Raw genomic sequence first — 14,001 nt, forward strand, 5'->3', positions numbered from 1 at the left:
AAAATCCTCATGCCTGTAGTCCACAGATTCCTTGGAAAACAAGCTATCCTCTGTCCCTCCCACCCACACAAGCGTTATCAGATTCTTTAAAACGCCTGTTATTGTAGAATATAACTTTTTCGTGTTGCTCTAAACGGCAGAACAGAAGGAATAATATTACCTCCGTATTTTCCAGGAAATAGGTTTCTGTGTAATTTAATTTTCCACCCTGTGCTACGTTTCTCTGTACATTTTTATAGTATAAATTACGAAAATCTCTATAGACATATCTGTGGCTCAGTTATAACAGCCTCATGATATGTTCCCTCCTTAGCCCTGAATTTCTGCCGTCAGAGTTTTCGTTCGCTTAGGAGCGTGCAGCAAGCCAGACTCAGCCTGGGAGCTGGCGACCAGGGCTCTCCGAACACACCTGCCTACAGAGAGGCAGAGACCTCCGCGGACCGGCGGCTAAAACAACGCCTAATGTTTCTTTCAGGGCAGTAAAAGGGCACTAAGGCATCAAAATTCATAGAGAAGTCAGAAATTTCATCTTTTCTGCTTAAAAGTTCATTCCCTGTGAGGGTGGAGGCTAAGACTTCTTTCTTATTTATTTTTTTATTTATTTTTTTTAAAACACTGAAAAGTACACTCCTCAGCAGTGCGCCGGTGGCTTTAGGCCACACACATCAGCTTAAAAGGTTTATTTTTAACTTACTCTTGCATTAGTCTTGTCAGCAGGATGATAGATTCTGCCTTCTTGCTATCAAACCAAGCGTGCAGACCCAAGTGGGCTCAGAGAGTTTTAATTCTGAAGTGACCTGTGCCTGCAGAGTCTATTTTGCCCGACGGCTCTGCGGCGTGCAGGCCTGTAACACGCCTCTCGGCACAAATATCTTTGTTCAATAAGGTTTAGACAGACTTTTCAGTCTTTCACTGAGAGTAACAAGTCTGAGCTACCCCAGCCAAACGCTGAGTTACGGTCGCTTGTTGGTCTGCTCGCTTCCCCACGTGTGGTACCTCGCACGCACTAACCCGTTGCACCACGCATGGAGCGGTTTGGCTTCTCGGGTTACCCACAAATGCCAGCCAGGGAGCGATGTGCTACTGCAGAACTGTAACAAACGCGGGAAGAGACAAACTGAGAACCGAAGCTTGCATTTTGTCCTTCTAACGCTGCTGGTTTTAAACCTGGATCTAAAGACCAAGCACAAATTTAACAGCATATAGTTCTGTTCTAAAGTAGAAATTCAAGAATTCTATACATTTCAGGCTTTGACCTCTTCCAAGACACAGAAAATACAAGTAACCTTCCAGTAATTAAAACACAGACATTCTGTCTTATCTTCAAAGACAGAGGAGGAAAGGCCTGCTACCTTCAGAGCCTTGGGATACTGTTTTACAATTAAGGTATCATCAATCTTTAATGGTCTTGTTTGAAGGTTATTTAAGCCCTTCCCTTGTGACAGCCCCTTCGGAAAGCCTTAGCAGAGATGGGGCAGCAGCTGCCGAGTCTCCTCCTCCCCCCCAAAAGGTGCTCCGGAGCAGTGGCGTGAGCCGACGCGGCAGCTTCGGCCCCTGCACCCATCCTGTATCGGTGCAGCCACATTGGCAGCGCACACGGTTTTTGCACAGAAATTCATTCACAGCAGCACATCATCTAGTGAGAGACGATATGTTGGCACAGAGGTGCCCCATTGTCTTCTCAAGGAGCTTCATGTCCGTGTTCGCTCACTTCAGCAATGCAATTGCATCCTGACACCTGCACCACCAACCGCTTCAGACTCGGCACTTTGTTAATGCTCAAATTTATGTCCTTTTTCAGTTGTTCCTGTTAAAGGTCACTATTTCACCCCCAACACAAACCTGCATTGCATTAACGCTGTGGGGGGGCTTTTTTCTCTCTACTGAAAGAGCAGAAGAGACCATCTTATCTACAGTTAAAGGCTGTGCTTCCTTCTTTTTCCTGGTTTAACGCATCAGGATTTAGCAGGTTAATACTTGATACCTCCGAGAATGTGCAAGTCTGAAACAGCAAAATGAAAAAACACTGTGGAAGAAACAGCAATGCTTCCAATTTTCTACTTTACTGGAAAGGCAGAAGGATCCTTTCCACTGTCTCAGCACCCGCAGGCATGCTCTTAAACTCAGCCTTAGTTTGCCATCCCATAAACACTGGTGGGAAATACAGAGCTAATGGGATGTGTCACCAGCATCCTTCCCTAAGCCCCGAGTGCTGTGTTGAAACACGGACGTGGCACCCAGAAATAGCAGTGCAGGAGAGCAGGTTACAGCTTGTTGGCTCTTTTCAGTGGTGTCTTAAGTGAACGGTACCTTCTGAAGCAATGAAGCGAAGCTGAGCAAGAAAGATACATACAAATAACTTTTTCCTCAAAAATTCCCTTCTTTTAAAGAAGCAAATGTTTTCATGGAAATGTTTCCTGCCACAAAGACAGAATGAAGTCTCCTAGAAAACTTTTCTTCCTCTATTTTCCATCCTTTTCTTTTTCTGCCTTTTTTTTTTTGTTTTACTTTAGTGATGACAGAACAAGAGGAAAATGGCAAAACCAAACTTGGACAAAAAGATTCTAAAGTCTGAATTTTGGGGTTTTTTTTTCAGAAGTCGTAACAGAACGGAAAGCTCCGTTACGCTACCGCGTATTTCTTTGCACACCGGTTCAGTTTGAGAGGAGCTCTGCTGAAAGCACCTCTAGCTCTGTGCAGGGAGCTCTCTGCAAAGAGCGCCGGCTCCGTGAGTTATCCAGCCCACCCGTGGGCACCTTTTTTGTACCTTCTCTACATTGGACACGCTACCCGCTATTTGTGGCGCGCTTGGACTTCACTCAGAGCAGCCACTGACCCTATGCGCTCTGGCCTGCTTTGCCGTATGCTCCCCCCAACCAGAGGCTGCGAGGGCATGAGCTCCCCAGATATCACGGCGAGGGAGCTGGGAGCCTTCCTGCTCTCCTGCAGGCTCAGTAATCCTGAGCGCTCAGGAAAGACGCACGGGACTGCCAAGGATACACGCTGCCACCGAATCGGAGGCCTCCAAAGGAAGGGGAGAGCCAAACATATGCATGTGGAAGAGCCAGGCACTTAACCAGGCTGCAGAACCAGGTGTGCTAGCTCATGCCAACCCTTGCCAAAGGGGGAAAGGGAACGGAACAGAGGCAGTGTTTTCTTTTAAAATTTGGAAGTGAAAGGGAGAAAGGAAGCTTGCATGGAGCCTGGGGGTGGGGTGAAGATGACAAGGGAAGTTGGTGTAATCTGTTTTCTCTTTGCAAGTTGCAAATGAGCAATTATGGCTGAGAATATTTGAAATAAAATTACTGGAACCTGTCACCAGCTGATCGACCTCTGTACAGATGTTATGTTGAATGAGGAGTATGATTAGGGTCTTGCCTATATCAAGCCATTCCGGATCTAATGCCACTTTGGCATGCTCTGCCTTTTTCCTTGCAAGTTCTAGTAGATGCTTCGAGTTGCTGTAGGTGCCCTGTCCCACCTCTGAGACGCCTGCTTGCCAGGGGTGAGCAGATCTCATCTGGAAGGTGAAACCCTACATCTTTCCTGTATTGCTGTGATGGAGACGAGAACATACATTTCTGAGCAGCTACCGTCAGAAAGCAAGAATACCGGTGAAGCAGGCTTTAAAAAGAAGTAACAGTAATCAGTAATTCAAATCATAGAGCTGTAGTCTCAAACAAGTGGTTAGGTGATGGTAAAGGAATAAATCTCACAGAAACCTCAGCAAGTCCCAGTCTTTCCCCTTTATTGTTCTGGAACGCAAAGACTTTCTTACGAGCTTTAAGTCTTAATTTTGTGACAAGTATTTCTCGCTCTCCACAGCAATAAGCTTCAGCACACGCTCGTCCCCACAGAGACAGGAGCAGCTGATGAAACGCACTAACGCACATGCTCGTGTCAGCGCTGAGCACGACTGCACCGCGCTCCCCCAGACGACTTGCAAACACTACCAGTCTCACCACAGCTACACCTTGAGAAGGCTGCAGGAGAAAAGAACGGGGAAGATGACTCCCTATGATCAAACAAGGTTTTTTGGCTTCACTTCAGAAAGGTTACAAGATGGTTTTCCTTTTATGCATGTGGGAGAGTAAGTGCTGCACAGGGAAAGGGCGCGGGAAGGCCGGTTACGCTGCAGCACAGCAGAGTCAAAGAAACCAGGCAAAATAAAAGTGAAACACAGTGTTACTCTGCGGTTCATTTTTCTGTGAAGGGAAATATTAAGAATGCACAGTCTGTGGGCTCCATGTAATCTTTACCCCTATGTAGGCAGTTGCTTTATAAAGATGTTTTTCACAATCATAAATAACCTTTGGAGGCGAATGGGGGAAAACCCTCAAGTAATTATTCTCCGCCTGCTTGTGGACTGAATTTACAGTGGGCAATTTCAGGAGACGTGGCCTTGAGCTTTCCTCTGCTGTGTTTGATGTCTCAAACCTGCAGACCAAGTAAATAATTTGATTCCATTTATTGGACAAATTTAGAGGTCAAAGCTGACAAGCCTTCAAGACCACACAGGTTTCCTCCTTGGAAGCCAAACGGTGGAATGTGCCTTTCAGATACTGCAGGGAAGAGCCTTCATCCCCTGACACATTTCCATCAGCAGGGTTCAAGAGCTTGCAGCAGCAGTTTTATGATGTGTTAGCAGCTTTTTCCACCTAACGGGTACGTGTTGAAAGTTTAAGGGAACGGATAGTTGAAATGATTTGGTATTATGGGGCAACATGACATTCCCACCCAGCTATCCATGCCACAGCCAGTCCCAATATATCTGTCCTTGACAGTAGTAGTGGTAAACTTTAAAGGTATTTGTTGTTTTGCAGCAGCAAATAAAACGAATAAAGAACTGATTTGTATTTAAAAGAACTGCTCTGGCTTCAAACACCTGCAGTAGTGCAAAATCACGGACAGTTCGGCTTATTGTTTCACACAGTCCTGAGAAAATAAAAGTAAGCAATGAACAGTGAAAACCTTCAGTACATATTTCTCACATGAAAAACACTGACTTCCTTTACTTTAGAAGTATTCCAGCAAACACACTGAGACTGATAAGTTCACCTCCACGTTTAAACTGTGTGGCAAAAAGAAAAAAATCAGAACATTGAATTTGTAATTGTGGATAGTCGCCACGGACACTGCTGCTTAGTGCAATCCAGCACTATCAACATTAAAGCAGCAAACCTTGCAACCAAAGCAGCCTGAACTTAAAATCTCTGCCTTATCCAATGAACAAATGGAAAAGCAGGATTCGTGTGCAGTCCTTACATGGAAAACAGTGGGGAAGAACGGTGGAAAGTTGTTAGCACTACAAAAAGAAATAAAGACGTAAAATTTAATTTTTTTGTTTACTTTGTTACGTATACCCTGCTCCACTGGAAAGGCCGACTAACTGAAATATTTTGATTTGTGCAGATTAGTAGACTTAAAAGATCCAGAAGTAATCTGCCTCCCAGAGTACTTTTGCTAAATGCAAAGCACAGGCACCTCAAGCCTGGCCTGCAGAGCTCTCCCACGGCAATGGTTTGGGAGGCTGAAGGGCAGACCCTGCTCTGGCAGCGCCGTGCCCGCTCCCACGTGGCACCGCCAGTGCCAGTCAGGTGGTTGCACACCTTCCACCCCTGCACCCCGTGGAAAAGGAGGGCAAAGAGAAAGGTTTACAGAAAAGAAAAAAAAAAAGACTCGACAGGTTCATATAATATACAACGCAACTCTAGGACTCTCGCTATAAACTTTCTTTAGAGCTGGAATTAAGACCATTGCATTGAAGCCCTCGGACAGAGCGTCCCTACGCTTCACAAAGTTCTTCTGTCCAGATCCTTGGCAAGGAGATACCCCATGGCACATTTTGCTGCTTAAATTACTAGTTTAGAGGGATTCCGTTACAGCCCCAATCTCACAGCGCATCGTGTGCTCCCGCGCTAGCTCTGGAGGAGGTTTTGCTGTTCCTTAGCAGCTCTGGAAAGGCAAAGTGCTTCTTACACAGAAAAGCAAATACAAAAGGGACTCGATTTGATCTGACAAAAAATTAGGATGTTTTCTTTCAAACTGGTCACTTGGAGCATTAATGCTTTTAAAAGTAAGTCTTTTGAGAGCACAAGCCCACCTGGAAACATTCACTTTGGAGACATAAAAGCAAAGCAGCCCGCTCCTGTTCGATCGTTTCAGTGGTTTTTGCAAAACCAACCGATTTGGGGGCGGGGAGGGGGGGGGAAGGGAGGTGGATCACGACACGGCCACGGCCTCCCCACCCAGCAGTGGGGTCCCAGCCTTCGCCTCGGTGGGGCGCGGGCCCCAGGGCCCGGGGAGGAGCCGGCACCCGCCGCCCTCTCCATTGGCTGCGCCCGCGGGTGAGCGCGGCCTCCTGAGCAGGCGCCCAAATAAAGACTGCACCTGCCGACACCACCTGGAAGGGGGCAGAGCTTCTCCTCTGCGCTCCACCACTTTTTTAAGATCCCCTGAACTTTTTTTTTTTACTTCCCACCCCCCCCCCCGCATGAGGAGTGCCCTGTGTGCCTTTCTGCTCCTCTCCCTACCTCTCCTCCCCAGCAAACCTCTCCCCGCTGCATCCTCGCCATCGCTGCCAGTCCGCCCGGCGGGACCGCGCATCCCAACGCTCAGTGCCACCCGAATAAAGGACCATTCGTTTTCTTCCGTTTCACCTCCTCTGGGATTCTGTTCAAAAGAAGGACAAAAAAAGAAGAAAAGAAATAGTCCCTGAATTTATTCATTTACCAGACAGTTTCCTGTCTCCTTAGGTTTTTTTTTAATTTTTTTTATTTTGGTTTAAAGTTAAGTAAAGCAGTTGCAAGACGGGATTGGTACCTAGTTAACCAAGACAGGTGAGTGAACAGTACAACCATGTGTTCTTATGTATTGTATGAAACTGTTGTGAAGCGGGGGAGTGTCGCGCTGGGAGTCCCTTTGCACGGAGGTGGTGTCTCTGGACGGCTGCTGCGCTGGACAGAGGACGCAGGGTGCTGTAACCAGGTGCGTTAACACCGTTCATACAGCAGAAGCGCTGCTCATTCCCTACGAGCATCAAAGCAGCCGCTCTTTGCTGTTTGGAAAGTGAGGCCAGGAAACAGCTTTTAAAAGGAGAAATGCAAGCTTCTGCACCATTTCCTATGGGTATTTTAAGTCATAAATAACAGCAAAGTTATTCAAAGCAGCAACTGATGATACAGGGAAAGATTCCCTAAAAAATTTCCTAACCTGGCAAGAATTATGTGGTTATCACTGGCCTTTAAGAACAATGTAATTCAATTAGAACCCCTGGAGTTCCTCTGGATTTACACTAGTGCAGTGAATACCAGACTGGAGCAGCCAATCTAACAGCTTAGCTGAGTTTCAATCAGTTGATTCTTCTCTTGATTTTCTATGCAAATCACTTCAAAAATGTTTTCTTCCCTATCCAGAGATATCATGAAAAAAACCGAAATATTTACGCAAGTAGTCACGGTTGTTATTTTTCCTTATAGAGAAAGTTTTAACTTGCACTAGTTTGACCAGTTTGCTAAGTACTTTGAAGTGCAAAAGTCCAGTCTTGCTGTGCGGCATTACAGATGCTGAAGTATTTAATAGGGAAGGTGAGCTCCCTCCCGAAGAGGCAGAGCTTATCTCCGGGATCAGAGGAGCCAGTGGGCTCAGGTTGCTTCCCCCCCCCTTCCTGGATGTCCTTGTTTACGCTGGCTGTTGCGTACCAGCAAAAGAGAAAAGTCCAAAGGCCTTCTCACTCACTTTTAAAGCAGTGAATCCTGAGCTTTGTAAATGGCCTCAGCTACTGCTGTAAAATCGGGTTCTTCTCCGAGAGCAGTGCACAGTGGTAAAGCCAACTGCAGCCAACCACTCACTGCTGTGTTGTAAAACTTGCTGAAAATCAAGAGGAATGCAGAGCTGTTTTACCTCTGAAAACTAGTAGCAGCCAATTTCAAGCAAAGGCTTTGGAAAACTCTGAGGGTAACACTGGAGCAAGGCAGAAAAATGGAAACGCCTGAATGAGCAGCAGAACATGCTCTGAGTAGGAACATTTCCTAGAAGAGGCCCAGGCAAAGGTCCTTTTCAGACGTAACACCTGGATCAAGTAGGGGTTGCAGAAGAGTGTTGCCTCTGGAAGCCACGCAGTGTCAGATCTGAGCTTCCGAAAGCAGCTTTTACTTTTGCTTAATTTTAAATACAAGCTTATGTTACAGTGAAACAAACTATTATATACTTTTCTAACCAGGATTAGAGCTACTGGCACTTCGGCGAGCACGCAGGGCATTGCACTGAAAATTTCAAGGGCTTGAATCACGGGGCCTAACGCAAAGTTGATTTAATGTAACAAATGCAATGAGCCTTGGCTCAGAACATCTATCTTGATCTCTTAGTTCCCCTATAGACAAAGAAATACAGAAACATTTGCTCACTTTAAAGTTCAGAGAAGACCAGGACAATTTTATCTGACCTTTAGTTAAAGGTTTGCCACTTCTGAGGATGCAGCAGATCTTTGCCGCTGCTCAGGTAGATGCAAAAGACTGCAGCCTGCCCCTCAAGGCTTCTCCCCAGGGAGAAGCAAAAACCAAGTGGTACCTCATTAAAAGTTTGGAAAAAAAAAAACAAAAAACCACGCTGGTAACCTTTAATTTACTTTAAATTCGTTGTTCAAGATTGAGCGGTGGTTAGCTGTTGGAGGGGGATCCCTGGAGCTCGTATTTCAAGTTTTTATTACCATTGTTTTAATGTAAGATTTTGTTGATAAGCTTAATAACCTGAGCTGTTCCTGAAGGAAGCTGAAGCCAAAGCCAGCCTTGCAGCTGCCTATTTTCTCTCCTGGGCATACTGGTTTTGTGAATTCCAGGCATGAAGTGGTTAATAGCTGGAAGCTGTGCATTAGGCATTTATGGTGCTAAAGCCCGTTGTAACTTGCCTGATAAAAGGCATTTCAAGTAAGCCAGGATTGCATAGAGGAATTTCAGTTGATGGGTTCCTGCCTAGGCCACCCTTTCTCAGGACTTACCCAAATGCTTTTAACATGTCCTGACAAAATGAAGGGAGAGGCTTCAATGCAGCAACAGACAGCAGGTTTATATTTAAAAGCAAAAGTGAGAGAGAAACACCCCAAGCTATTTGTTCTGTTAAATCCTCTATCAGCACCTCCACAGTGGGGGGTTTCTGGGTTGGCTTTTGTATTTTTCCCTTAAGTACAGGCAAGCAGTTCAGTTCATCTTCAAGTCAAGTTTCTGCATCCCAACCCACCTTTTGCCAAGCTGCAAAGTACAAGTAAATCAAAAGTTAAGATTTTAAGTTACCCAAGTGCATGGGAGAGTTGGCAACACATGTCGCCACTCAGAACCGGACCCTTCATTTCACGAGGCACTTTGAAAGTCCTGGTTCTCCCGGGTATCAAAGAGGCAGGAACTGTGGCCTCAGCCCATTAATTTGGCTTCATGTCCCTGTGAAGCAAAGCCACCCAAAGTGGAAACAATTTTTGCCATTCCTCGCTGGGGTATGGTGAACTTCCACTTCACTCATGGGATCTGTGTATTTCAGGGTAGGTTTTTTTAAAAGTTTTTTATTCTTTAGATAAGAAACAACACACAATGCTAAGTATATGCATTATATTTAGACTTCAGTATTAATTTACAGGTGAAAACAGGACATATCTAAAAAGAGTAAGCTATTTCAATCTATAATCAGACTACTTTGCAAGAATCTCAGAAACATCTTTACTGCATAGATGCAGGGATGGGTTGGGTTGGGGTTTTGGGGGGAAATATTTCTAACAGTCTTAATTTTCTTTATTTTTGTCTCTTTCACAGATTGGAAGGTCTTTGGAAGAGGCTACACATCTTTTAGAGGGTTTGGACAGTGCTTAGCTTAACTATTTGAATCGTCATAGTGCCTTAGGGCAACCCCATCATATACATAATCCATTTCACAGATGCAGTAAGGGGTGTGCATGAGCAGCGGCAGCCTGGCAGCGCCGCAGCGGGACAAGCAATGTGCTCCTCGCTCCGCGCTCTGCCCATGCTTTACAAGAAGCCTGGAGCGAGCGGACTCCAATTACCATATCATGTGGGGCTGTGACTAAGTAAGGTTATTTCTCCCCTATCTAGGCTAAAGGGAAGTAGTAGCTTAACATATTCTCATCATTGCCAAAGGTCTTTAAAAAGAACCAGTACGTAGAAGAAAATTGCCTACTGGCATTCTGTGGATTTTGCAAATTCAGGGGTTTAAGGCCAGAAGGGACTATGGAGATTATCTCGTTGGACCTCCCTTGTAAAAGCCATAAAAGCTCAAACCCTTGAGCGTTTAATTTGGAGAAACTCCTGGTAGTTTAAGACCTTCGAGAGGTGGAGAATTGCCCTGTCCTCCGGTAAGTTGTTCCCACAGTTAACATTACAAGGCGTCCCTGGCTACTTTGTTACAGGCTAAATTTACAGTGATGGAAAAACAGGGCTATGGGGAAAAAATAAAAAAGAGCAAATGAAAGTTTCAGCCCATAGCTTCCCCATATGCACCGACTGCAGAGTTTCATGCCTCCTACATAGAGTCAAACCTCGCAGGTGTCCCAGCTGTGCTTCCCTAAAAGGTAGGTTAATGTGCAATAAACTCGCCTGCGTTTTCCCGAGTGAAATAAGGATGATCCATGGGTTCTGTTGTCCTTCATTCCACCGGAGTCTGTCTCATACCTAACCAGATTTCAGTGGAGTGAAGCACAAGAGACATGGAGATGAATCAGCAACAAGAAGAGCTGCTTCCCACTGACAGAGAAGGGGAACTGCATGGAAATTTGGATACAACCAGGCATCCAAACAGAGATCGAGTGTGCTGGGAAACGGAGAGGAGCAGTACACGGAGCATTTTAATAACCTGAATATTTCTTGAAAGTCTCCAGTAAGAACCCATTTTGAGAATGTACTTACTTTCTGCATAATATGTAAAGATTAAAAGTCTACAAAGACCACAAGCTGCTTTCTGGAAGGCTTAAATACCTTATTAGCAGGAAATTAAACGCTAATGTGGATAAATTAGATGTGTAACCTCATCGCTTTCAGTCCTCTTCCCTCTAGGATGGTATATCCAGTAAAGAAACCAGAATGTAACCTTGTTTCGGTGCACAGGCCCCGCTCTGCATTCCCTTGAGGACCTTTCTCTAAAGACGCACACCAGCAACACCTGCTTCCTTCCAACTCTCCTGCCACAATGCCTTCAGAATCTGGCAAAACTCCATTAAAATTTTAGACCCATTTATTTTGTAATAAAATGAATGTAAATAAGATTTAAGTTGAGTGAGAATTTAGATTTTTCAGGCTGAGCACGGGATAGATCTTTCAAGGTGTCAGTCTGAATTCCTCAAAGGTTAATGCAGCTAAACATATTTGATGCATAAAAGTGTCACATCTAACACTAATCATTCACCAGTTGTAATTGCCTTTTCAAAGTCCTCGCCTCCCTGAGACAAATGCCCCAAAAAATGAGGTCTGGCAAATTTAAAACAAAGAACCAAATAATGTCCTCCTACAATCAGGACGTATTATTTGCTTTGATAGATTTAGTACCAGATTTCAAGAATTTATTGTCCTGTATTATTTCTCAGCTGCCTGCCTAATCCTCCTTTCCCCCTCCCTCTTCTATCTGACTGACGTTAAAAACGTTCAGAAACTACTTGCTGACAGCTTTTCTTACAAATGCAGACCACTGAAGGGTTTGCTCCCTGGAACGCCAGCCAGCCAGCTTCCACCTACGGTGGTGCCGAGCTCCTCTGGTCAGCAGTGCAAGTTGTCAAAGCTTCTGACATTTACTTCCAGGCTCATTCTTAAGCATTACACACACCCTGTGATGGATATCTCACAAAAACTGACCTCCCTGCTTCGTGTTAATTAAAGTTACACTCGATTTCAAATCAAATCATTATGCTAACAGGACCACAACATATTTTCAAAACAGAATCTAGCCAAACCTATACTGTTTCAGGTGTCTGTATTTTCCTTACTCATCTAATACTGCATCTCTGTAGCTATCTTGAAATACAAAACAACCAAAAAGAGCTCGATATCTTTTCCTGAAGTGTTTTTCTTCAGGGCATCCCAAACAACCGAGACTTTAACAAGCCATTCCTTGGGGTAGTGGTTAATGGTGGAGGGTAACAACAACAACAAATTGGGGGTTTTGCCCCTGTTATCTTTTTGGTGAGACAGAGAGTGAAAGTGCAAGAAGGTAAGTATCACGTGTCAAGCCTAAGCAGATGGAAAATGAACAAGTTTGCTTATTTACCAATTCAGGGTAATAAAATAAGGGTACCTACCTTTCCACCACCTGGGCAGCAACAGGTCCAGAGGGCAGGACCCTCTGCTGGGAAACTGCTCGGTTCTGCTGAAGATCCATTGAAGCACAACACTGCACTCGCCGCCTTCTCACCCTTCCCTCCCCGGCTGGCTTCAGCTTCCCAGGTATAAGAGGCCTGCATTGGTAGGGCACCATGAGCTCTATGGATAAAGACATAAATATAGTTGGGTATTAATGATATGCTAAGGAATATTTACAGTACTACCATTAATATATCACTTAGCCATTTGTTCTTCCCACCCCTACCCCATGAAGGGCATTTTGGCTAACAGCTTTCCATACATTAAAGAAATAGATCTAATGAGGCAGCAGACAAAATGCCAGACACACGCATGGACAAGTCTTTGTCAATACGCTCTGCAGTGAGTAAAACTCCTTTAAGAGATGACAAGTGCTAGGTGATGCAAGCTTGTTATCGAAGAAACCGTGGCTTGTTGCTCACATTGATGTAGCACCAGAGACAAGAAAAATACACAAGTTATTCTCTGGAGCAGCACATGCAGTCCAAAGGCTGAGTCTTTCCACACCTTAGAAAGCAACTGATGATATAGATCTGGCAAATCAGAGAAGAAAAACTTTCTTTCAGGAAAAAGGAATGAGACTGAAGCAAAACAGTCAAAAAAAAGTACCAGCCACTAGTCTTGGCTCATGCATTTGGAAACTGCTTCTTAGTGTTGCCAGCACTGGTACTTGGGGCATTACGTTACACCTATACTTAGCCAGGGGCCGTATTAACACCAGGTACCTCCACGCAGAGGAACACAGCCCTTTTTTAGATGCAACCCACACACACGCTTTCCTATTTGCAGGCTCATTCGGTGACACACGGTTTAGCTACATGCAGAGAACTTACAACGTGGTGCCCTTTCCTGCTGCTATTTGTGAGCAGCAAGTCCTGAATAGCACCTGTCACTGCAGCTCGGTGAGGGGGGACTGGAGAACCCTGCCAAAGTGGGCTGATGTGGGGCACATTCGTCTGAAGTGCTGGTTACCAACAGCTTCGGTATCGACCTCCGAGTACAGGATATGAGCCGGACAAACGCGGGAGCTGAGCCTATTCAGAGAGGCCTCTTTCTGGAGAAGGGCACATTAGCCAGAGCAGGAGCCATGCCACCCGCTTTGCCTTCAAAGGTGGCGTTTCTTAGACTCCCATTTCAAAGACACACAAGCCACGAACAAGCACTTTGGCACTGGCAGCTTTCACCAGGCGCTTTGTAACCTGTGAGCTGCTCCACTCCCAGAAAGGGCCTTGGCACAGAAACCACGGCACAATCCCCTGCATGGGCAAGTCACTTGCTGTATTGAGGTGCATCACGAAAACCTCAAGCACGGTACCGGCTACAACAGGTAGAGTTGGGGAGAATTATTACCGATAACTACCCCAAGCAGGGCAGCGCTTTCGCTCAAGATTCATTCACTGGGCAGCACAAAAGCAGCAAGTGCACAGCCGCTCCCACTTCCCTGTCAGAAACTAGAACTGCCACGAGCTGAAAGATGCCTAAAGAGGTACAAAACCAGGCTAAGCTTATACCAGCAAAATATCTGTCCTTTTTGGTTCTTTTCCATAGGAAAGAAGATAAGAAATAATACCATTGAGCTGAGCTGAGCTGAGCGCCCAGGGAGAGAGACAGCTAGAAAAGCCAGAAGTTTTCAACCTTTTTAATAGGCACACTT

General features: G+C 45.3%; 1 long non-coding RNA gene across 1 annotated transcript in view; it reads right to left on the reverse strand.

The window, feature by feature from the left end:
• Positions 1 to 12,446, reverse strand: part of LOC135316917 (uncharacterized) — a 297,894-nt gene extending 285,448 nt beyond the window's left edge. The window contains exons 1-2 of the long non-coding RNA XR_010376119.1: positions 12,287 to 12,446; positions 6,534 to 6,672 (exon numbers count right to left, since the gene is read on the reverse strand). This is a non-coding gene — a long non-coding RNA (uncharacterized LOC135316917). The remainder of the gene's footprint in view (positions 1 to 6,533; positions 6,673 to 12,286) is intronic.
• Positions 12,447 to 14,001: the final 1,555 nt, after the last annotated feature.

The sequence above is a fragment of the Phalacrocorax carbo genome, chromosome 23 (assembly GCF_963921805.1).
Source record: "Phalacrocorax carbo chromosome 23, bPhaCar2.1, whole genome shotgun sequence".
Lineage (NCBI taxonomy): Eukaryota > Metazoa > Chordata > Aves > Suliformes > Phalacrocoracidae > Phalacrocorax > Phalacrocorax carbo.